This window comes from Bombyx mori, chromosome 7, assembly GCF_030269925.1.
Source record: "Bombyx mori chromosome 7, ASM3026992v2".
In the NCBI taxonomy this organism is placed as follows: Eukaryota; Metazoa; Arthropoda; class Insecta; order Lepidoptera; family Bombycidae; genus Bombyx; species Bombyx mori.
In genome coordinates, this window is record NC_085113.1 from 13,499,192 (window position 1) to 13,522,500 (window position 23,309).

The 23,309-nt window shown below is 36.7% G+C and overlaps 1 protein-coding gene and 1 non-coding gene across 5 annotated transcripts in view; one reads left to right on the forward strand and one right to left on the reverse strand.

Annotated features, from left to right (window-relative positions):
• The window catches only part of LOC101738393 (dystrophin), a 513,865-nt gene that overhangs the window by 146,218 nt on the left and 344,338 nt on the right, over positions 1-23,309 (reverse strand). The gene's annotated exons all lie outside the window — the stretch shown is intronic.
• Mir3231 (microRNA mir-3231) lies at positions 2,477-2,586 on the forward strand. Its single transcript, NR_107516.1, has one exon. It is a non-coding gene; the product is annotated as a microRNA mir-3231 (primary transcript).

The window sequence follows — 23,309 nt, forward strand, 5'->3', positions numbered from 1 at the left end:
TTGCAATGTATCGGCCAGCAGCTCTGCTTTTTCGTCATCATCGAACGCCGCGAGTCGGCCTGAGGGGCCTACGAGGGGGGGCATAGTTACTACCGTATCCGATTTGAGAGTACGAGCTAAGCGGTAGTAAGACCTTTGGGAGGGCGCGAGTCCTTCTAAGAAATCAGACCATCTGGCATCTCGGACTTCGGCGATGCGAGACTTTACGTCGCGTTGTAGGGCACGCATTCGAATACGATTTTCCGCGGTAGGAGAACTTCATATGTCACCGTGGTATCAACCTTTATTTATTAGAAAATAATAATAGAACAAATAATGATGCGAAAATATACTGTTTTTTTCGCGTTTCCCAACATTCTGCTTGTAATCATTACGGATAATCTGAAATTCTTAGGTAGATCAATCACTAAATTATGTATGTACATGTATATGTGATTGTGTATATATTATTATGTATGTATATACTTTTTTGTGTATATATTTTTAGCTTAATATAAAATTCATTGCACCTACCACTATTTACTCTGCACTTTGGTTGACTGATAGAGAATGCCTTAGGCATTAAGTCCGCCAATGTAAATTTTACATGAAGTGTAATAAATAAATAAATAAAATATATCCGACGTCGTTGTGAAAGGAATCGGTCTAAAATGTTATTTACTTTTATGTATAATATGAGTGTTTTTTTGAGGATCGAAGATAAACCATTATATGTATCCGGTCCTACGTCCTGGTGAAATAGTCGGTGCGGGCTTGTGGTCTGTAAGCTCTTATAACCGCCAAGCAGCTCTTGCGTAATCCGGACTAAAGTTTAGCAAACGCTTTTGAATACAACAGCTGCCAAGTATTGAAAACTTTTAAAGTCTCTAAAATTTTAGTATTAATTAAAGCAGCGGGATCAAGTCGTAAAATGTTTTTAAATATCGTAATGTTGAATTTATTGGACGTTCTTCTTTCATGTACTACAATAAATAAATGATGAACATAGAAGCGATGGGAAACAAACAGTTTCATAAAGTCGGCAAGGCCGCCCGTTCGCCGTCAAATTAGTTCAGGTAACAGACAGCGCGCTGGTCAGTTAAAAGCACTAGCTTTATAAATAGAACAGCTTTTAGCCGACTACGGCAGAGTTGAAATGGGTTTGATATTGTGCGCATCATAATGACATTTCTTAAACATATATTACGTCAGTCAACAAGGTAGATCACAATTTCTTTTAATCATAATCAGGATATAAAACTTAAAAGTTAATCTATTACACACAAATGGTGATTTCAATAAATTGGTATTTCGTACGTTTAAGCGGAGCGTGGTGGGTTTCACTACTATTGTTATTTTTGTTTTTTTTTTGTTGTAACACCTGGTGTTAAGTGGTCACTGGAGCCCATAGACATCTACAACGCAAATGCGCCACCCACCTTGAGATATAATTTGTAAGGTCTAAGTTTAGTCCTAATACGTAAAGTCCTAATAAAAAAAAATAAAAAAAAATAGTAACAACGGCTGCCCCACGCTTCAAACCGAAACGCATTACTGCTTCACGGCAGATATAGGCAGGGCGGTGGTACCTACCCGTGCGGACTCACAAGAGGCCCTACCATCAGTAAATTTATTCGTCTCTTTATTAAATATGCAAAATAAGCTACAATCAATTACAAACGTTGATATAAAATATAAGACGAGCTGTTTAACTATGCATGTTACACAATTTATGTATTGCTATTTACTATACCCTGAATTATGGTAATTTATATGGGAGCTGATATCAATGGCAAACCACATATTATTTTGATACAGAGCACAGCAATAGACTTGCGTTAGAACTCAGTAAATCAAATAATAGATCTGCGGTTACCATGTCATTGTTAAAAGTTAATTTTTACTTTGAAAGAGCAAGCTTTTTCTTAAAAGTGAAGAGTAATTATCATTTGAAAGCGCTTTTTAACACCTTTTTTCTCTAAGAAAAACAGTTATAGCAGTAACCCAGAGCTTCTGAAAACGGAGTTAAATTGTATCCAAGATACTTACTAACATGATAGCTTTTACTGGCGGTAGGACCTCTTGTGAGTCCGCACGGGTATGTACCACCACCCTGCCTATTTCTGCCGTAAAGCAGTAATGCGTTACGGCTTGAAGAGTGGGGCAGCCGTTGTAACTATACTTGAGACCTTAGAACTTATATCTCATGGAAAGGTGGCGCATTTACGTTGTAGATGTCTATAGGTTCTAGTAACCGCTTAACAGCAGGTTGGCTGTGAGCTCGTCACTTATCTAAGCGATACAAAAAAAACTTAAATAACTTACATAATATAAATAATACCATAGTACATAATACACAGTACATAATAACTTACTGACGTACTAATTTAAACACTAAGCTATGCTGAGCTGTGTGTTGTCCTATTTGCCAGCTAATTTTGTTCCATCTATCTCACTCGCACCCAACCCTTACCGCTACCGAGGGTGCCACACAATGGTATAGGTTAGTTTGATGTATAGCACACATAAGTTTCTTAGTAAGCTATAGCACGTTACCGCATATTAGCTTGATATTGATTGGTCACCTTACTGAAATATATCTGTACAATTATAAACCAGGTTTTACATATTATAACGTCACAAAAACTTAATGCAAACAAAAAAATATCTTCATCGCCAAAAAAAATACAATTTCCAAACGAAAGACAAAAACCGGGATGAGTAAATCCCGCGTTTTCCTCGCAACCGTGACGTGGTGGATCCCGTAATCCCGTTCCGTGATTAACAATCCCGGTCGCATCCCGCGGGAATCAAATAAAACGCTCTCGCGGGATCATTTGCGAGATTGCGATATTTTCGCTCGGGTTAGTGTTAATTTTCTTGATTGCCTCGCCATAATTAGATGTCTTGGACGCGCCGAGTTTTATAGCTTTTATCCTTTAAGCTCGCCATTTCAGTTTTGGCACCACAATATAAACGCTACTACCCACTCTCAGACTCAATGTTGCAGCTCGATCTAAGTAACGGACTTTTTCCTTAACAAGGGTTTTGTAGTGGGACTGATCAACACTAAAATCGACATAAAAATCTTCAATTTTAACCTCACTATTTACTCTATTAAGCACTTCTATAGCCAATAGATATTGCAGACTGCCTTCGAACGCAGAAGGAAGGCTATAATTTATAAAGAAATAGTGTGAATCGCCCGTTTCGCTGGGCATTTAAAATTAACATTATTGTTTATTGTCATGATTATTAAGGAGTCCAACACTCAAATAAATATTAGCCTATCCATTAAGTACATATATTTTCTTCATGAATACCAAGTTTCAAGTCAGTCGGATGCACGGTTCAGTAGTTATAACGGAACATCCGTAAAAACCACTGTACATTTATATATTGGTATAGATTATGGAAATGTTTGTCTTAAATAGCTCCATAAAAAGCCCGCGCAGCATATTATCTCTCTTTTACGTGTAAGCCATTATCGCCAAAATAGTGAACCATAAAAGTAATAAAAATTGTTAGTTTATAAACGCACATTTGATAGTCACAAATTGATCCTTATATGAAAATATATACTTTTATCGCAACTGGTAATTAAAGTACCTACACAAACTTTGTCTTATACACTGCATGATTTATTCAAATCAAATATCAAATATTTGAATAGTCATGACTGCAAACAACCGTGTGTGCAATATCATGAAAGATGAAGTTAGAAAATTCAATAAGATCAATAATGAGTTCACGAAGCGAAGCGGGAGGGGTCGTTAGTATTTAATATTAACAATTTGTTTCTTATTATTATTTTGCTTTATATTCTCTACGATTTTGATTTTGATTTTGTAACCCGATGTCGATTGTTAGTTGAGGGGGTTGAGTAGCAACTATTCGCATAAAAAAACTGGAGTTCCAAATATCGATCCTGCGGACAGAATGGAAAGCAGTTGACGTCGTCCCAAGCACGTCATTTCGGATCCTCTCGATCCACTAACGGTGCTTCTAGGTACCTCAAGCACAGGTCATCGTTCTCGTCGAACCCGTCGCTTGCGACGAAGGGCTCGACGAGTAAATTAACCCTCAGACACAGCCCACTGAGTTTATCGCCGGATCTTCTCAGTGGGTCGCGTTTCCGATCCGGTGGTAGATTCTGCAAAGCACGGCTCTTGCTTACGGTTCGTGTTAGCAACGTCATCAGGTTTGAGCACGTGAGCTCACCTACTAGATAAGGCGACGGCGAAGGAAAAAAAAATCATCAGGTCCCTCAATATGAGTATATGGAAATTATTAAATCAGGACATTTCATCTAATTCGCTCCCCGCTCCGCTTGTATGTAAGCACATTACATTAAGCCCTTTATCTAAGATACATTTGGCACACGAAGGTATGCAATGTCGCGAAGGGTCTTACTCGCCCTATTCGTCATTGTCTCCGGAAGAATGATTAGTGTGACAGCCTTACAGGGTTGCCGCGCTTAATCAACAGTATTCTGATGTGTTAGAATTTAATATGTTTTGACAGCTGTCAGATGTGACAGGTGTAATATTCCAAACGAAGTCAGTTAGATTTTAATAATGATTCGTAAATACATTAAATGTAGCTTCCAGACTGTGGTTTTCCCTTTCTCGTTTATGATAGCAATTGATATTAAAATTATACCACAAAGGCAAACTGGCTGTAATTTAGGCTGTAAATTTCTCATACCGTATTAAATATTTACTTTATGTCGGTGATTTCTAAATTGCATTTAGTTTAATAGATTATTTACCGCCTGAATTATATTCATCGTCAAATTAATTAAAAGCCCTTTATTTTTTATAGTAGTAGAGATAAGGTTTCGGACCACCCGGTGCGATATTACGGGCTTACAACACAAAAATGACTGATTGGATACCGATAATCAATCAATCAGATTTTATAATTGAAATTATTGTGAAAGAAGAATCTGGACATTAGATACACTAGGTTGATATACATGATTTCAGTTTTCTTATCCGAATTTGTTGGACAGGTTAACTGTCTCACGATCATCGGGGCCCATAGACATCAGCCACTTTGAGGCTTAAAGTCTTTGTCTTGATTGTGCAGTAATATATCGTTTTTACAGGTAAAATTATTGTTATTAGTTAATTAAGGACGAATTACGTATTTCATTAGAACAATGTTTTTTTTATTTTGTTTTTTTTATTGCTTAGATGGATGAACGAGTTCACAGCCCACCTGGTGTTAAGTGGTTACTGGAGCCCGTAGACATCTACAACGTAAATGCGGTTTCAAGTATAGTTAAGTCTCAAGTGTACCTATCTGATCGGAACACTAGCCAGATGGTCAGCTCTGGTAAAGGAAGCTCTTGGTGGTAGTCTGTGCCATGCGGTCCATGCCACCCATGTTCGAACACTGTGGAGGGACGTCACACGTGGTCGCGATCCTCAGCAGTAAGGGAACGATTAAGTAGAGAAGAAGAAGTACCAATCTGACTATGGTATTAGAACACCGGCACAGTTGCATAGCTCGATACGAAGATAGTGGGGGTTCTTGTCAATTAATAAAAAAAAAAAGATCTTATAGATGAGAGATCAACAAGACACGAATAATATTCGCGAAAGTCCAATAATGTACTAAATATTCACAAGTGCTCACAGTTGACAGCGTCTTGTCAAGCAAAGTGACTACAATGCTAATATGAGGGTCGATTAGTCACATCGATATGCTTTGCTTTCTCCTTCGACACTGTGAGCTGGTCGAAAAATTGTTACGTATTTTAATGTCAGCAAGCAATGGTTGGGATTATGATTGAAATTCGACTACAATCAAGTCTCAAGATTTTAATTCCGTTTATATTTTCTACATAATATACTTATCGACATTGAAAAAACAGCTTACAATGTCCAAAAACAGATTATTGATAATATGGTAGCTCGTCAACATATAAAATATATTAATACAAAAAAAGCAAATTGACGGTAGTCCGTCTTGTGAGTCCGCACGGGTAGGTATTATTCCCCTATCTATTCATGCCGCGAAGCAGTAATGCGTTTCGGTTTGAAGGGTGGGACAATGATTTTACACGTAAAATTGAGATATATATATCGTCTTCTCGCATTAAAACTGTATAATCTCAAAACTTACTAATTTTACAGGAGAATGTTTTAAAGGTTTAACATGTGATATTTTTTTTGATATTAATCATCTTTGCAACATTTATTTTTTACCAGTTATCTGTCTTTTAAAGTAAGATAAAATTATGTTTTAATTTTGTTAATAGAAGTCAAAACATAGGTAAACTAAAAAAAAAAAAAAAAACTACGCTCTTTTGACAGTATGTATAAGAAAAATACTGGTGATACCAAATGATTCCGCATATGAACTCAATTTCGAATATTTTTAGAAATTGTACACTTTTAAAGCGAAAAGACGACATGTCGCAAGGTGGGTGGTCGGCATTAACGTTGTTGTCTATGAGCTTCGGTGACCACTTAACAAACATTGGACCGCGATTGGGAACTTAGCAACTAAAAGAAGCAAAAGATAATCTAATCTAATAATAATCTGTTGGTAAACAGAAGAGATAATGCTACCGAGTTATTTTGTACTTACCTATTTATAGATACCAGCTAGCAACCCTACATTAGGAATTTAGCGTGTTATAAGTGTAAGTAGTGGGGATATGAAGGAGAGTGAATACCTCGTTACAACATTACTGAATTGTACTTACATATGTCTTGTTCGAGTGCCTTAGAAATCTGACGTTTTGTACGGGACTTTATAATATTATTATGATTTTAGATTGATGTTAAAGCCTGTACGTTTGTACTTTAGACCTAAATAACAATACAGTGGTACAGTAGGTGTACTTAAAGCTAAAGATATTTCATCTCGATGAACCTTCAGAATAAACAGAGAATTATACATTGGAAACAAAGTTGTGAATGAAAAACTCAAAGAAAAGTAATACTATAAATTCGTCCCAATGAACCTATGGAGCACGAAGATAAAGTCCGAGCCCGGAAGACAGATATCGATCGTTCTGCAAATAGCCGCGCCGGTAACACCAATCGCGCAGTATTGCATTACTGGAAATGAACCCGCGACGCCGGCACCGCAATCCTGTCTGCTTCCTGTACGTACGGTATAATCAATATGTAGTTTTTTAATAGCCAAGGGTTAAAGATCCAGAAGCACAGAGACTTCCCAACATAAATTATTCTACCTACCTTGAGATAAAGATGGTAAGATCACCAGTGACTTTTCTCGATAAAAAAACTAAAGTATACATACAAAAGATTACACATCAAAACTAAATCTACAATCAGATATTACATGAAACGGTGACTTCAAAGTAATACGTGATGTATCAACACACGATATACTCGTAATAATATAATGTTCCCACAATAATACTTAGTGCCAAGCGGCTATTCAAGACGCAGAAACATTGTGAAACTACTTGGATTTATTACGGCGCTTTCACTGCCTCTAATTCCTACGTTACCCACGTTTAGTCTAGTTTATATTTATTTAGTAAGAAGAACAGAACACGGCCCAATTGGTGCTAAATAATCACTGGAGTTTAAATTAAGAACTATCATTTCAAGCCTATACCGTCATCTCCACCATCTATACTGGCAAACTGGTGCTACCATCCCATGTGAGTTTTCAAATATTCTCATAGCTACTAACTCGTCGACGCTGGGAGCATGGAAGTGTTTCAAAATATTTGATTTGCCGTACTCTAGTGGGTTGTCCCAATATTGACTCAAATTATTGATGGGAAGATAATGGATCTGATGGTTCGGTTTATTTGGAGCCTCGTTTAAGTGTATTATTGTGTTTCCTTATTATTCTACAGCTCATAACAAATGGCCTTAGTCGAAGTAAGAACTAGTAAGTCTAATCAAAGTTTCAAGTATTTGAGGTCTAATGAGAAAACGCTCTTATCATTTTTACTTCGTTCGCGCCACACAAAATCTTCAAGTTTTTTTTTTAATAAAACGTATTTTTTGGAGTTTACTCCTTTAGAATCGATTTACATATATAGGCCCGGGGTATGAAAATTATGGGGACCAAAATCGTACTAGCATGTCACACGAAATGCGTTATGCGCCTGATTGGCTCCTGATTGCGTGATGCGTGCGCGCGCCAATCAAAATCGTACTAGCATGTCACACGAAATGCGTTATGCGCCTGATTGGCTCCTGATTGCGTGATGCGTGCGCGCGCCAATCAAAATCGTACTAGCATGTCACACGAAATGCGTTATGCGCCTGATTGGCTCCTGATTGCGTGATGCGTGCGCGCGCCAATCAGGAGCCAACGCGCGGCCGCGTTATTGCAGGTGACGCCGGGCTGCTGCGCCGGCAGTCCGCCACAAAGCCTCGTACTGATCGCGCGTTTCTCTCATTATTGTATTTTCATATATTTGTTAGTCGTTTGTTTTGTGTCTCGTTAATTTGTTAATAATCTGTAGTGTATCGTGTTGTCGTAATATAGAACTATTTCTCGTATTGTTTCGTTTAATTTTTTATATCCAGTAAACTCCAGTCGTGCGTCGGAGCGGACACACACACTTTTTTTCATTGGATTTTTTAATCGTTGCTATTCTTATGGAATGTTTTATGGGCTACTTATTTAAATTGCGTTTAGAACTTGCCATGTTCTCTACAGAGACCATAATATAGTGTAATTCAGCGAATTAAGATCGGGACCAGACGACGGCTAGGTCAGCTATGACCAGGTCGGAAACTTTCCTTTCCAGCCAAGCTTATGAGAATGATAGGTCCCAAATTCAAATGTAGCATTTTAGGTTTTCTCTGGGAACATTATTTTGACAAAACTGTGTAAGTATAACTTAATCTGTGGACAGGGAATATTTTTTCTGAAAAAAGTAAAAGACACATAGTCCATTGTCCGCAATTGATGTCCATATTGGAGGAAGTATTAAAAATAAAATACCAGTAGTAAGTTTCAGTGAATTTTGTTGGTACAGCATAAAATATTGTGCATCGATCATATGTCAACCCGGGTGAGGAGGTAGTCGTCATCATTATTATCCCACAGACGTCCATGGCTGGACATAGCTCTTCCTCAAGGTTTGCCATGTAGACTTGCGTTTGGCGGATTCTCGGGAATTTCGGACAAATCATCGGTGGACTTTGTGGGTGGTCTATGTAGACGTTTAACAAATTTGAAGCTTTAGTATCATTTTTAAAGTGACCCACGGTTTTCACATTGTATTCGTGGACGCCGGCAAGTACCGCTAAGGACTCAGGTAAAGCTAAATGGCCACCTAAAATATTACGAAAGTGTGAGAAAAAATAAACAAATAATAAACAAAAAGGTCTGTGTGTCTAATTTGGTTCTCGACGTACATCCTAATTTACATATAATGCTTACTTAATGGACGCAGCGCTCGGAGCTTTAAGCTCCGAATGGCTGTAATACATTTAATTTTCTATTGTCCCTAAATGGCTCGGCTATAGCTTTTATAGGTTAGATGCTTTGGCTATTTCTAGTTCTAGGAAATTTACGGAGACGTTGGCATCCGAATGGCCTTAAATGTAATAGACAGGCCGGGAACAATTTCAATATATAAGACCAGCGAACCGACTACCAAATATGAAGAAACCTGAACGTACTTCACATAACTTGCTTGGGCCTTTAGGAATTTTGAGAAGTGCGGTAAGTAGTCGGCTCGCACCAGTGACCCTGTGTTGTGTGCCGTAATAGACCAAAAATAGTTTTTAACTAAATTGAGATTAAAAATAGAAGAGTATTTAGTCTGCTCTGTTTCTAGACCAGGTTCAGTATTTTCGAATGTCTGTAGCACAAAAGGTTTATATACTCTATTCAGCTTTATTTTATCGCTTTGTTGTTAGATTTGTTGTTCTATTATGCTATTAAATGTTATTAAAGTATTGACTTCGATTTTTACTAGTCGTAGACATAATTAAGAGTACTTTTTGGATTAAGTTATCGTTGAGAGGGACGACTTGCAACCATCGTCTGTGACAATGAAAACTGTACAGTATTTGAAAGGTTGGAAATCATACAGTGTCAATAAAAAACGCGAGATTAAACCATAAAAATATGGTTTAAATAAGCATGTAAAAACTTCTAAACTTAGATGTTCTCCATATTTTTTGTGCGGCTTCAACTAAAGCAGTGTTTTATAAAGATACAATCAATTTTGAAATTGGATTGTTGACGTGTTGTTCCCTATTTTTCTCTCCAAAAATAAAAATAATTGTAGCTACATTATGTTATCGTAATATTATGTAATAGAACAATACGCAAAAAGTTTTTGTGCATATTCATTTGTTTTGGAATAGTATTTTTTTTGAGGGCGGTTTTAAAATTATTGTTTATCTAAACTTACATTAAGGGCATTTAATTTTCTTAGCTTGAAGGAAAGATGTTTACCTGTAACAAAAACACTTTAGATTAGTTATATTGATCAGGTATTAAGGAATACGAATGAATATCATCAAAATAATATCATGAATCAGTTTCATGAGCGAGTTTTATACATGTTGATTTTTGGTTAAAAATCCAAAAGCTTTTATCGAGATTTTTCAAAGTCTTACGCAATCTTTGGATGCTATCCAGGATTAAAATGATTTACGATTATCGACGTAACCAGTCTATTGTATGAAGAGAAAAGTAATTGAAGTTTATTTTCAACAAAGTATGAACGGTGTTGTTCTAGTTTTATGAGTTTAGTTTTTATGAGGTTAATTACAAAGTTCTATTAATACTATCTATGGATGAATAATATAGTAAAGTTAATGCTTTTATTTTAAGATTGTCGAATTTTTTTTATTCTGGTAACATCTAAGAAGTGGCCACTTGTGAACTCAAATTGAGGTTAAATGAAATGAGATCTAAAAACCAAAACAGTAGGAGTAGTCGCAAAAATTGCCACTGTAAATCTCCAAATCGAACAAAAATGTTGCAGATTTCAATATCGATATCCTCATTAAGCGCCATTTGCTAGTCCATCAACTTCATCGGGTCCGGTGGATCGCCATTCATATTTAATGATGGAAAATTCGTGAAAAACCCATAAAGGTGTACATACTTAACGGTTCATGTAAATAATATATGAGTCGTCACGAATCGACTGCTCTATTTTTAAGGCTTTGAGTATCGGTCGTGAATTTTCTGGAATGTATTAAAGATTGACGCTGTAAGGGCTTGCTTTATTTCCCGTCCTTCAAGGGTTCGAATACATTTTGACAAGTTTGGTAATAGTTTCACGCTGGATGTAAGAGGCTGCAATAAGGATGTTGTTGGTTATCAAAGAATTTCCGAAGCAATTGGACACCGAATTTAGTTTGCAAGTTTGATGAGTCCTTGTAGGCCCCGCGAGTGTTTTCTTCTTATTCTGAGTCGGTCTCTTCATTGCTGAAGGTCGTGTCTAATCTGAAATGTGGACTACTCGATGCACAATGCTTCCCAATGTCTTCTTGTCCTCGGCAGTCTTTATAGCCTCGGTTATTGGCAGGCCAGCGTCTTGACCAGATCAGACCAGAAGGTAGGTGAGCGTCCGCGTGATCTTCTCACGTCAACCTGACCAACTACCATCAGCTTCTCTAAGTTACCGGGGCCTCTACGAGCGAGTATCTACTCAGCTATTATAATAGAAACGAATACATAAATACATCTACACAGAGTAAGAACCCTCTCTATAAACACATCTTCACGACAGCACGTGCGTCCTAATATCGAGCACAATAACCGACCCAGTTGGAAATGTACTGCCCGTATTGGGTTAACTCTAAATATTGGCTCAAGGAATACTTAAATTTAGATTAGTTGCATAACAAAAAATAAAATTTAACAATGCAATTCGTTATTCAGTACTCGGCTCTACAAATTTATTCAGCTTGTGAATTCTTTTAGAACTAGCCGTGTTTCAGCTTGGTGATACAAATATAATTTGCATTGTGTTTATGGTGACCTCAAAATGATGGATGAACTGCAGCCAATGTACGTGGACAAATGCATTCGTCCACAGCGTGTTCCCAGCAATTTTACTTGACCCATTTAACTATACAGCTAGCTATAGTCCCTATAGAATTAAGTGTAAAAATATTTCCGTAGTATAATTACCAAGCTCTTCAAAAATATAGTAGTGGTCGCCTCTAAATGATTTAAATTAACTACTACACATTTGTCATTCATTTAACTTCGTCCAAACGAAGTTGACGGCCAAAACCAATTGTTTGGGCAATTATTTTCTTACTTTTATAAAGTCCAACGCATCGAATCCTCTTTTATTTTTACTAATAACTTATAGAAGCACGAAATCAAACCCTAAGTTACGGATTGTTAGGGGAGTGGGTTTTTTTTAAATATTAGTTTTTCTATTCCTGCGAATAAAAACTACTTAGCCGAATTACTTTCAAACTAGAGACATAAAACTTATTCGATTCATTCCCAAAACCAATAAATCAGGATCGAAACTATCAATTGTTTTAGTTGGTTTCATCGTAAAATTTAATGTATTACGCGTGTCTTCGTCAGATGTTTGTTTGTTTGTTATAGCCAGATACGTATAAGTATGTATATCATTCGGCAAAAGATAGGAAAAACTCGCTTAATGAAATGTTACTTGATGTTAATCAGTAGCAACTGTAATTTAGCGTCTAACCTTCACACGTATTGTCTTGAAGGCATCTGACGGCTTCATTCTAATTGAGCAAGCATTTACCACATTACAAGGCCGAGCTATAACCCACATAGCTCTGCTGGAACCAAGGGTAAGCTAATCTTTCTCTCATTTGGATACGTAAACTTTTAAGTTTTGTTTGTTCAGTCGATGTTTCCACACGATTCTCATCGAATTGAGTTGAATCGTTTTTCATTATTGTTGCGCATGTGGCTATGGGTTCTGTAGACGCGATTTTCGATTTAAGCCATTGTTAATAACCTGACTCAAGAGAAGTTGAGGCTGTTCAATTAATGTTTATTTTTAATGATTAATGTGACACAAGAATGTTTTGAGCAAATGGTGTTTAAAAAAATATTTAAGCATGTAAAGATGATTATGTGCCACTCTCTCTTCTGATTGTCAAACGTTTTTCTTCTTTTTAAATGAAAAGACTGCCAATGAATTATCTGTCTAATTATTTATGGGTGCCACTTATCAATCCTGAAGCTTATTTCATTTTGAGAAACACGTACAATATAAAGTTTTATATTCATACATATACCCCTAGAGTTGGTTAGTTTTACAGACTACAGTGATCACTTTCCGTAAGAAGTACCAGTACCATCGCTTTAACTTTAACAAAGGTAAGTAAATATAAAAATACAGAACTGTCATGGTTTTGCGTTTTTCTTAGCCAGACACCTACCTAGTATTTATGTGTCAATATGCTATAAGTATATTTCAATTGATGATTCAATCTCCCGTAACATCACCATAAATTTTCCATACGACTTACATGATTTACTTCAACCACAATTCGCATTATCGGTTACGAAACCAGAGTTCTATAAAAATTACCGACCCAATAAAACCACCATTAAATTCCCATAACCTACATGCCTATGGGGAAACCGGTATCCGAGGCCGGTGCGGTTTCTTTGATGATCTCATCCGAGACGAATCTTGATAATCTTATATTTGGGAGCCAATGGTACTAGACCTCCCATAGACATACGACATATTTTTAATTATCGAGTGGAATTATTTATGAGTGATTGAACAAAGTCGTAGGACCGCAATATTCTGAAAACGGAAGGTCCGGGAGATCCTCTCTGATGTTTGAACCGTTCCTCTGGAGTCTAGATTTTAACATTTGCTAGAAATTTGCAGCCAAGCCGGTGTGCACAAACTCGTAAGTGCCAAGTGTGAATACATGCCAAGTTTTTGTACGTTTCAAACTTATGGTACAACGTTTAGTAAGCTCTCCTTCTTCTAGCTTTGGTTTCTTCAATACTGAGGGTCATAACTACCTCCTCGCAACAAGACCTTATTCCGTAAGCTCACGCGTAGATAATATTACTGTACTTCCTGTATCTGTCTATAATGTTATTGAGATTCCGATATCTCGAGTTGCACATCGCTATGTACTTGAATACCATATGGTCATGCATATCACCGATCTAATCAAACAAAACAGTAAAGGAAACTCTCTTTGACTGCTCCGCTGGTGCAGTAATTAGCGTTCCTGACTATTGTGTAAAAGGCCGTGAGTTCGATTTCCGCATCAGGTAAGCATTCGTGTGATGAGCCTCTTTGTCTGGGTGTTTATTATGTATAAAAGTATTTATGCCTGTCCCTGGCCATCCATAGCCATGGGAATCCTAATTTGGGGCCAGATAACAGTGTGTGATTTGTTCCCAGTTATTTCTTTATCATTTATTTTTATCATTTTTCTTTTTCCTATGGAATCAAATCAAGAAACCGACTCTAAGTCTTAAAATTGCATTAGCTAAGCCAGTTTATGTTATTAATAAAACCCTTTAGATCCAAATACGATTTGCTTTAACATTTTCAGTCTGATACGTATAATCAAGTAATCACCATGAATTATGTAAATGTTGCTTAGGCCGAATGAGATAATGGTCTAAGTACACGGATGCTGAAGTAATTTACGTATTAGAATATCTCGTTGCCAACTTATCTTCAGTACACATTATCTGGGGCATGTTTGGATATTCTAAATACAGTAACATTCTTGTATGGGATAATTTCTGAGGAGTTGTATGATATATTTTTTTGTTTGTTTTTATTAATTCAACATCCTCCGATGTTTTGCTTAAGTAGACTTAAATATTAAATTGTTCAAATTATGTTTACACGTTTTATTATATTGTAATATATGTTGATACCTTATCAATTGCCAATATCTGAGAGGTAGGTCATAGCAATAATAAAAATACTTAAGTCAAAGAAAATTTAAAACTAAAGTGCGCCCAATCTACACACTACACAAGGGGGTCGCGGGTTCGAATCCCGCCAAGGGAAGATATTTGTATGATAAATATAAATGTATTTTCCAGGGTTATGGATGTATATTAAATATACATATGTATGTGTATAATAAACTTACATTTATTTCCGTTATCTGGTACCTGTAACACAAGTTCTTTACGAACTTATCACGGGACCAGTTAACGTGGCGTGATTGTTAGTAAATATTTATATTTATTTATTTATTTAATCTCCTACCCCTATTTTTATGCTATTGGTAATTATCACTGTCGCCCATGGACATCAGCAATGCCACAGCTCCAACACGGAGTCATGATTTGGCAATTCAACGGATCGCCAGGAAGAAACAAAAATGAGAAGGAACCATCAAGTGAATTTTTTTTCTAAAATATTTTTCCAAATATAAGATAATAAATAAGAAGTTAGCGGTCATCGCTGACGGACGTGACGTAGTCTTCTGCTTCTTCGAAGCGTTCTCCCAGTCTAATGCAAGGGTCCACTTTCCAATTTAAACTGCTCCACTTTACCGGGTCTTTGGCAAACTTCTGAGGTTCTTATGAGGCTATGAGGTTATACGGGCGTGACGTAGTATGCAGCAAAAATAATCGGCCACTGCAGATAAGCCTAGTGATTCCAGGTAGTAGACTAGTGAAAAAGAAAACAACTGGTTCAACTCTAAATGTGGCCACATGTGCATTATGGTTCCAAGCCCAAAACGAATGTATTAACTGTTACCGGATTTCCTAAATCGATCGACCACAGGATGTTGATATTACGCTGTTGACATGTCACTGACGGGATCAACGTAACAGGATCAATTGATAGTGACATATTCAATTGATTTGGGTTTATGGAGTGTGGGAGAATTTCGTGGGATTTGGAGAACGAATTATGATGATGGCCTTGATACTTAAAAATGTAGTACAGTGTGTGTGTACACATAATAATATATGTACATACACAAATGAATAAGCTGCGTTTATTTCGTCAGTTGTGCATAATACTCACTCATTTAGGATCCATTAAATTCAGTTAAAATTTTGATTGTGAACTAGTGGTTAGTAACTGTTTATGAATTAGACGTCTTCACATACATACGAGGGCGGCACTGAAAATTTCGGGAATTAACGAAGTGATACAACATTACTATTTAAAAATGTATTTATTGCTTTTCGAAGTATTCTCCGCGAAATTTGACACATTTTTCCATACGATGGAACCAATCATTGAAGCAACTATTCCATTCGGAAGTTGGGGTCTCCAAAATGGCCGTTTTGTAGGCGTCCACAACTTCTTCAGGTGATGAAAATCTCTGTCCACGCAATTTATTCTTTATTTTAGGGAAAGTGTAGAAATCATTAGGGCTTAGGTCGGGGCTGTACGGCGGATGGTCTAATAATTCTATGTTTTCTTGCTCTAAAAACTCTTTGTTCTGTGCGAGGTGTGAGAACTCGCATTGTCGTGATGGAGGATGATGCGGCGGTTGCAGTTCTCTTTACGGAGTTCAGAAACGACCTGTGGCAAACAAATGCTAGCATACCATTCTGCATTAACCGTTCTTTGTCCCTCAAGAGGAATAGTCGTAACATGGCCGGTTTTGGAGACAAACGTGGCCACCATTTTTTTTGCAACACTCCGTGAACGAACAATTTTTGTTGGCTTTAACTCATTTTCGAACACCCAAACTCGTGACTGGTTTTTTGTTTCGGGTTCGTACGCGTATATCCAGGATTCGTCACCTGATACAATGTTGTATACAGCATTCGAGAATCTTGCGTGGAATCTTTCGAGAGTTCTGACGCACCAAGTAACGCAAGCCGCTTTTTGCTCTTCACAGAGCGAATGCGGTATCCATCGGGAAAACAACTTTTTTACACCTAATTGTTCATACAAGATTATTTGTATTTAACTCATGCCAATGTCTAAAGTTGCCTGAATTTCGCGGTATGTCACATGTCGATCTTCCTCAATCAGCTTACGCACAGCATCAACGTTTTCTTGGGTGACTGCAGTTTTTGGACCACCTTGACGGGGATCATCACTGAGCTTGATACGTCCACGTTGAAACTCAGCAAACCAGCGTTAAATTGTGATTTTGGATAGGGCTTCATCACCAAATGCAGAAATCATCCGGTCAACACACTGTTTTTGTGTTAAACCACTTCGAAAGTCATAATAAATCATCGCTCTTGAATTTTCTCGAGTCAATTCCATTTTCTCAACAACTAAACAAGTTTGACAAAACCTCGTGACAAGACCGAGAATCTTTTTTTAAATAAATAAATGGTATTCGATTTTTAAAACCAAGGAGTTTTCAATTAAAAAGATTTTAATATGACAGGAACAGTGGAAATATTCCATTCCCGATACTTTTAGTGCAGCCTAGTATTTACGTAACCAACACGACTTTGGCTAAAATATATTAAAAATATACGAATTGCTGTGGACGTAAATTGAAGGTTTTTTAATAGAAAATTTAATAAATAATTTTAAAAAGAACATTCAACTTATAATGAAATTGGTTTCGTAAATTATTAAAAACTTGCTTTTCACGGAAGACCATAATATACGGTGCATTGAAAGTGTATATAAAGGACGAAAATCCGGATATATCCGGATGAAAGCGGTAAAAACCTGTTCAAAGAGAATGGAAGTAGAAACTAATGATCGAGCTGGTTGAATGTTTTATAGGTGAAACATTTGGGGGCTATTTTGAACCTTATTCAACATCAGTAAAAATTCATTTCATTAGAGAAAATATGATGTATAACCTATTCACGGCACAGACAGGCGAAGGGTTTTCAAAAAAGCTAATTTTTGTTTTAAATACGCTCACAGCTAATTTACATTTTTATTGCTAAGATGTGTCGACAAGTTCACACCTGGTGTTCAGTGGTTACCAGAGCCCATACAAAACTACAATGTAAATGCCGCCACCCACCTTGAGACAAGGGTTCTAAGGACTTAGTTGTAACAGTATGACGGCTGCTTCACCTTTCAAACCGAAACGCACTACTGCTTCACGGCAGAAATAGGCAGGGTGATGATACCTACCCGCGCGAACTCACAAGACAGTGTAGGCAGGCAGTGCCCTCGGTAGGCAGTGGCTTGGCTCTATCCCTGGCATTATTGACGTCCATGAGCGATGGTAAGTGATTACCATCAGCTGGTTCGTGAGTCGGTCTGCCTGCACGGGCAATAAAAAAATAAGACGTCCTGTAAAATATCTGTATTTCGTAATCTTAATTGCATTGTGTACTAACTGCTCCGCGCTTGAAAAGGAAACGCATGACAGCTCTTTTGAGCCCCGTGAGCTCACCTACATGTTAGGGCGAATCCCGGTCACCGTCCTTAGCGAATTAACCCATAGACAAGGCCCACTGAGTTTCTCGGCGGATCTTCTCAGTGGGTCGCGTTTCCGATCCGGTGGTAGATTCTGCGAAGCACTGCTCTTGCTAAGGCCAGTGCTAGCAACACTCCGGTTTGAGCCCCCTGTAGCTCACCTACACACGTTATGATGAAGCTGAAAAGCCTCTCAAGGTTATTAGCATAGGTAGGAGAAAAAAAAGGGCGAATCTGAAATAGCCTCTCAAGGCTATCAGCATTAAAAAACAAGGCACAAACCACGCACAGTATCGACAATTCGACGCGCGACCACTGTTTGTAGTTCAACAAAAACTCGTTGGCGAAAACATTGCTGCATTGTGTTCGGCAAACGGATGTATTTCGCCGAGGTCCAGCAAAAAGCACGAGCTGTGTTGTTGCGTGTGCGCTCGACGTCACAGAGGACAACGACCCTCCGTATAATGTTGCTAGTTTTTGTTGTGATGCCATTCGAGAAAATTGCGTGAGGGTTGTCCGTTATTAAAATCGTTTGGATAATATATACTAATCTTGATTAGTTTGGGTAATGCGGCGTTCGAGTTTTAATGAAACACACGAGTAAGTTTGTAGTGGATAAAACGAAGAAACATAACGCCTTACTGGTGTTAGGACCTCTTGTGAGTCCACACTGATAGGTACCACTACCCTGCCTATTTCTGCCGTGAAGCTGTAACGCGTTTCGGTTTGAAGGGTGGGGTAGCCGTTGTAACTATACTGAGACCTTAGAACTTATATCTCAAGGTGGGTGGCGCATTTACGTTGTAAATGTCTATGCGCTCCAGTAACCACTTATCATCAGGTGGGTGGTGAGCTCTTCCACAGTCCTGCGCAGCCTGAATCCAGGAGATTTCTACCAATTTTACAATATCGTCAGACCCCATTGTGGATTATTAGCGTGATTATTCGGGACTCTAGTTACTTGCCGAAGTCTCATTTCTAAGGACATACCTAATAGCTGCCCAACTCTACAAATCGAAACGTGTCAATGCGTCGCGTCTCGCACTCAATGCACTCCGCAGGATGGTCCGCTCCTAGAAATAACATTTCCAACGGGCTTCATAATTGTAAAGTCGAAGCAACTATTAAACTGTGACAGTAACGACAAGAATATTAATTGTACCGATATATAGACATTGATTCGTAGAAAGAAGCCACCGGTGGCTCGCAGAGATATTAAGTGACATTTCTGATAACGATAGTGCAGTATACGTATCTCAAGCAGTATCAATCACGCTTGCCTCTCATTCAAGAGACTGGTGGTTCGATACTGGGCACGAAAAACCGTTTTAAATTTCCTGAAGTATTTTTTTGCATGTGGATGTCATGTTTTGCTTGTTGTACGAGTAGATGAGAGTTATTAAATGACATTTAAATCATTCAGCCATCGTGTTGAAGTAACCCAAAAAGCTACACATCATAGTCTGTTGGCTAATTTATTATTAATATTGTCGCTTACACGATCAAAATTCAACCTTAATCACTGATCCCTTAGGTTTTACATTCACTACTATTTGTATTTTTACTACATTTTAAGTTTTATTTTGCAATTAACCTTAAAAAAGAAACTATCTATAAACATGAGTATTGATAACACAGAGGTTTGTCGTTTAGTACATGTTGAGTGAGACGAGGACAAATCCCAATATTGTATCAACATGTATTTTATGGTAGGGCTTGCCGTGAACGGTAGCTACCACCGACATTCTTATTTCTGCCGTGAAGTAGTATTGAGTTTTATGGTGTGGGACGGTCTTTACATAATACGCTTAAGACTTAGACCTCAAGCCTCAGAGTAGCAGAATTCACGTTCGAAGGCCTATGGACTCCCATGAATGTTTAGCATCAGACGAGATCGTTCAATCAATTAGAAGTTGTCGCAGCAAAGGATAGGACGCCTGCATTTGCCGCTATAGCTGTTCAATTTTCCAAACCAATTTTTCTAATGAAACATATACTTAACAAAATAAAGGTTCTCGAATGATTATCAAGTTGAAAAATCACAATGAAAATTTGCCTAATTACTTGTTGAATATTATTTAATAGCACGCACGGATCATTACATGCATGGAGACATTACTGCTTTACTGATTTCTGCCGTGAAGCAGTAATGGATTTCGGTCTGAAAGGTGGGGTGGTTGTGTCTCAAGGTAATCTCAAGGGCTCTGGTAATCACTTAATACCAGGTGGGTCGTTACCTCTTCCATCCAACTAAGCAATAAAAAACCTTATAGTACAATAACGGCCGTCTGGTGTAGTGGTAAGTGACATGGTCACTACACAAGGGGGTCGCGGGTTCGATTACCGCCAAGGGAAGATATTTGTATGATAAATATAAAATGTCTTTTCCAGGGTTATGGATGTATATTAAATATGTGTATGTGTATAATAAAAATCTTACATATATTTCCGATATCTGGTACCTGTAACACAAGTTCTTTACGAACTTACCACGGGACAAGATAACGTGGCGTAAAAAAAAAAAGTTTATAATTTAGAGACATCCGAAAAACGAAAACATTATCACTATCTTAGAATTACAAATGAAATGTAAATAAAACTAGAGGTTTCATTTGCACAACATGCAAGTTGTATCCATTGCACACACCATTATATTAGAATTGTACACTGGACATTTAAAATATTCCGTTTTACACACTATTATTGTCGTGGTAATATTCTTACAAGAAAACACCTAGATAGATTCATAGCCACGGTTCCCGATTTAAAATTTTTATACCGTGATATATCTTTTCAGACGAGGCATAGACAATATTACTTCAAAAACCGTTGAAACTTTAATACATCAAAATTAATGACAACATCTGCTACGGGTACATACTTATTCAAACGTTTATAAAGGGGACGGCCCATTTCAGGCCCAAAGCGGACAATAGATTAGAGAAAAAATACTTAGTGCATTAATTTTGTCATAAATAAATATGCATTTACTTTCTTCCAAATAAGCGCCACTACAGTTTACAATAAGTAGTTTAAAAAAAGTAACTCTATTGAAAAAAACAAGAATTTTATTTTTGCGGGAAAAATATTGCCAACTTCAAAACCTTTTACGTATTAAGTAAACATTTTAAGTATATAAAAAAACATATAAATAAATCATTTTAAATATTATCATTAATCAATCGATTTTAATCGATTTTAAGGACATAAAATAACATCAAAGACATACCCATTGGACTTTAACTTGTTACTATACTTGAGACCTTAGAACTTATATCTCAAGGTGGGTGGCGCATTTACGTTGTGGATGTTTGTGGGCTCCAGTAACCACTTAACACCAGGGTGGCTGTGAGATCGTCCACCCATCTAAGCAATAAAAAAAAACTTAACTTGTATTGTTATTTAAATATGTACAACTAAAACAAAAACATAAAATATAATGTGTACTCGTAAAAAAAATATTAAGAAATAAATCCAATATCGGTTATTTAAAAAAATGATCGATATATGAATTTCATGTAATTATTTTTCTTTATACTGACAACACTGATTTTAATCTGACTGACTGACACTTCGCTTGCTGCTTGTGCTTGCGTTCAAAATGGATGTGTTTTGATTTTTCTTCGATTTATTTTGCTTTTATCAATAACGTTTCATACTACGGCTGAAAACCATTGTGTGAATTGTGGTTTTAACCTGACCGAGATTTAAAACCGTGTATATGCTCTCCTGTGCTATTTTTAGATGATTTACTAATTGTGTATGAAGATGAAGAAAATATAGAATAATATAGATATTTAAAGAAGTATGTGTGTTTTTTATACCCTAATAACTACAATTGGATAAAAATACATTAGGAACATCTTAAACATTAAAAAAAGAAAAGTTCTTGAGGTATTTATATAGAACATTAACCTCAAAACGAGTTTTTTATTTTTATTATATTTTTTATAATAGTGGCGTCAATTTCAATATATTTTTTAGATATCTAATACATTTAAGAATTTGAATCAGTCCATTTTTATAGTAATATTTAATGTCCAGCTTGGGCCTAGCACACTATGGAGAGTGGGCAATCCCCTTTAATTTCTTTGCACTACTAGGTCGATTCTAAAAAATAAATAAAAATTATAACATTAAAGATGAATTATAGGATGCTCTTAATCTCAGAGCAGCAATGAGAGAATTTAGATCTCAGTAAGATTAAATTTATAATTATTTTATTTATTTAGTTTTATTTATTTATTTATACTTTATGCACAAAACAAAACTTGTACACAGGCGGACTTAATGCCATGGGCATTCTCTTGCAGTCGACCATAGGGTGGTGCAGAGATAATGCATGGTAGGTTGTATTGTATATTTAGTTGTATTGTTTGAATTGCTCTTAACAAGTTTAAACAAATTAGTAATGTATCATGGCAGCCCTATTGTCGAAGGAATAGGAACAAAACATCGACCAAGTACGGGCCCTTTCATCTCACACTTAAAACTTAAGAATTTTAATCACCCACTCGACTGCTCCTTCCGAAGAAACCTCATGTACTTGAAGTATAAATCGACTGCATATCATAGCTTTTAGGGAGCTTTGAGAGCTTGAAAATTATGTGAGAACTTATTCAGCTTTTGGGGGTCTGATGGCTAAGCTTCCGTTTTAGTCATTTAAGGACTTTTTCGTATTGACGTTCGAATTCTTTATAATTAGGATAGCCATAATTCCAATATATCGTCTTCTCGCATTAAAACTGTATAATCTCAAAACTTTTTTTATTACAAAGGCAATAAAAAAAAATAAAAAATTTTACTAAATTTTACAGTAGAGTGTTTTAAAGGTTTAACATATCATATTTTTAATATTAATCATCTTTGCAAACCTTATTTTTTAGTTTCATTATCTGTCTTTTAAAATAAGATAAAATTATGTATTAATTTTGTTAATAGTAATCAAAATATAGGTAAACAAAAAAAAAAAAACTAAACTAGGCTCTTTTGACAGTATTTATGAGAAAAATACTGGTGATACCAAATGATTCCGCAATCC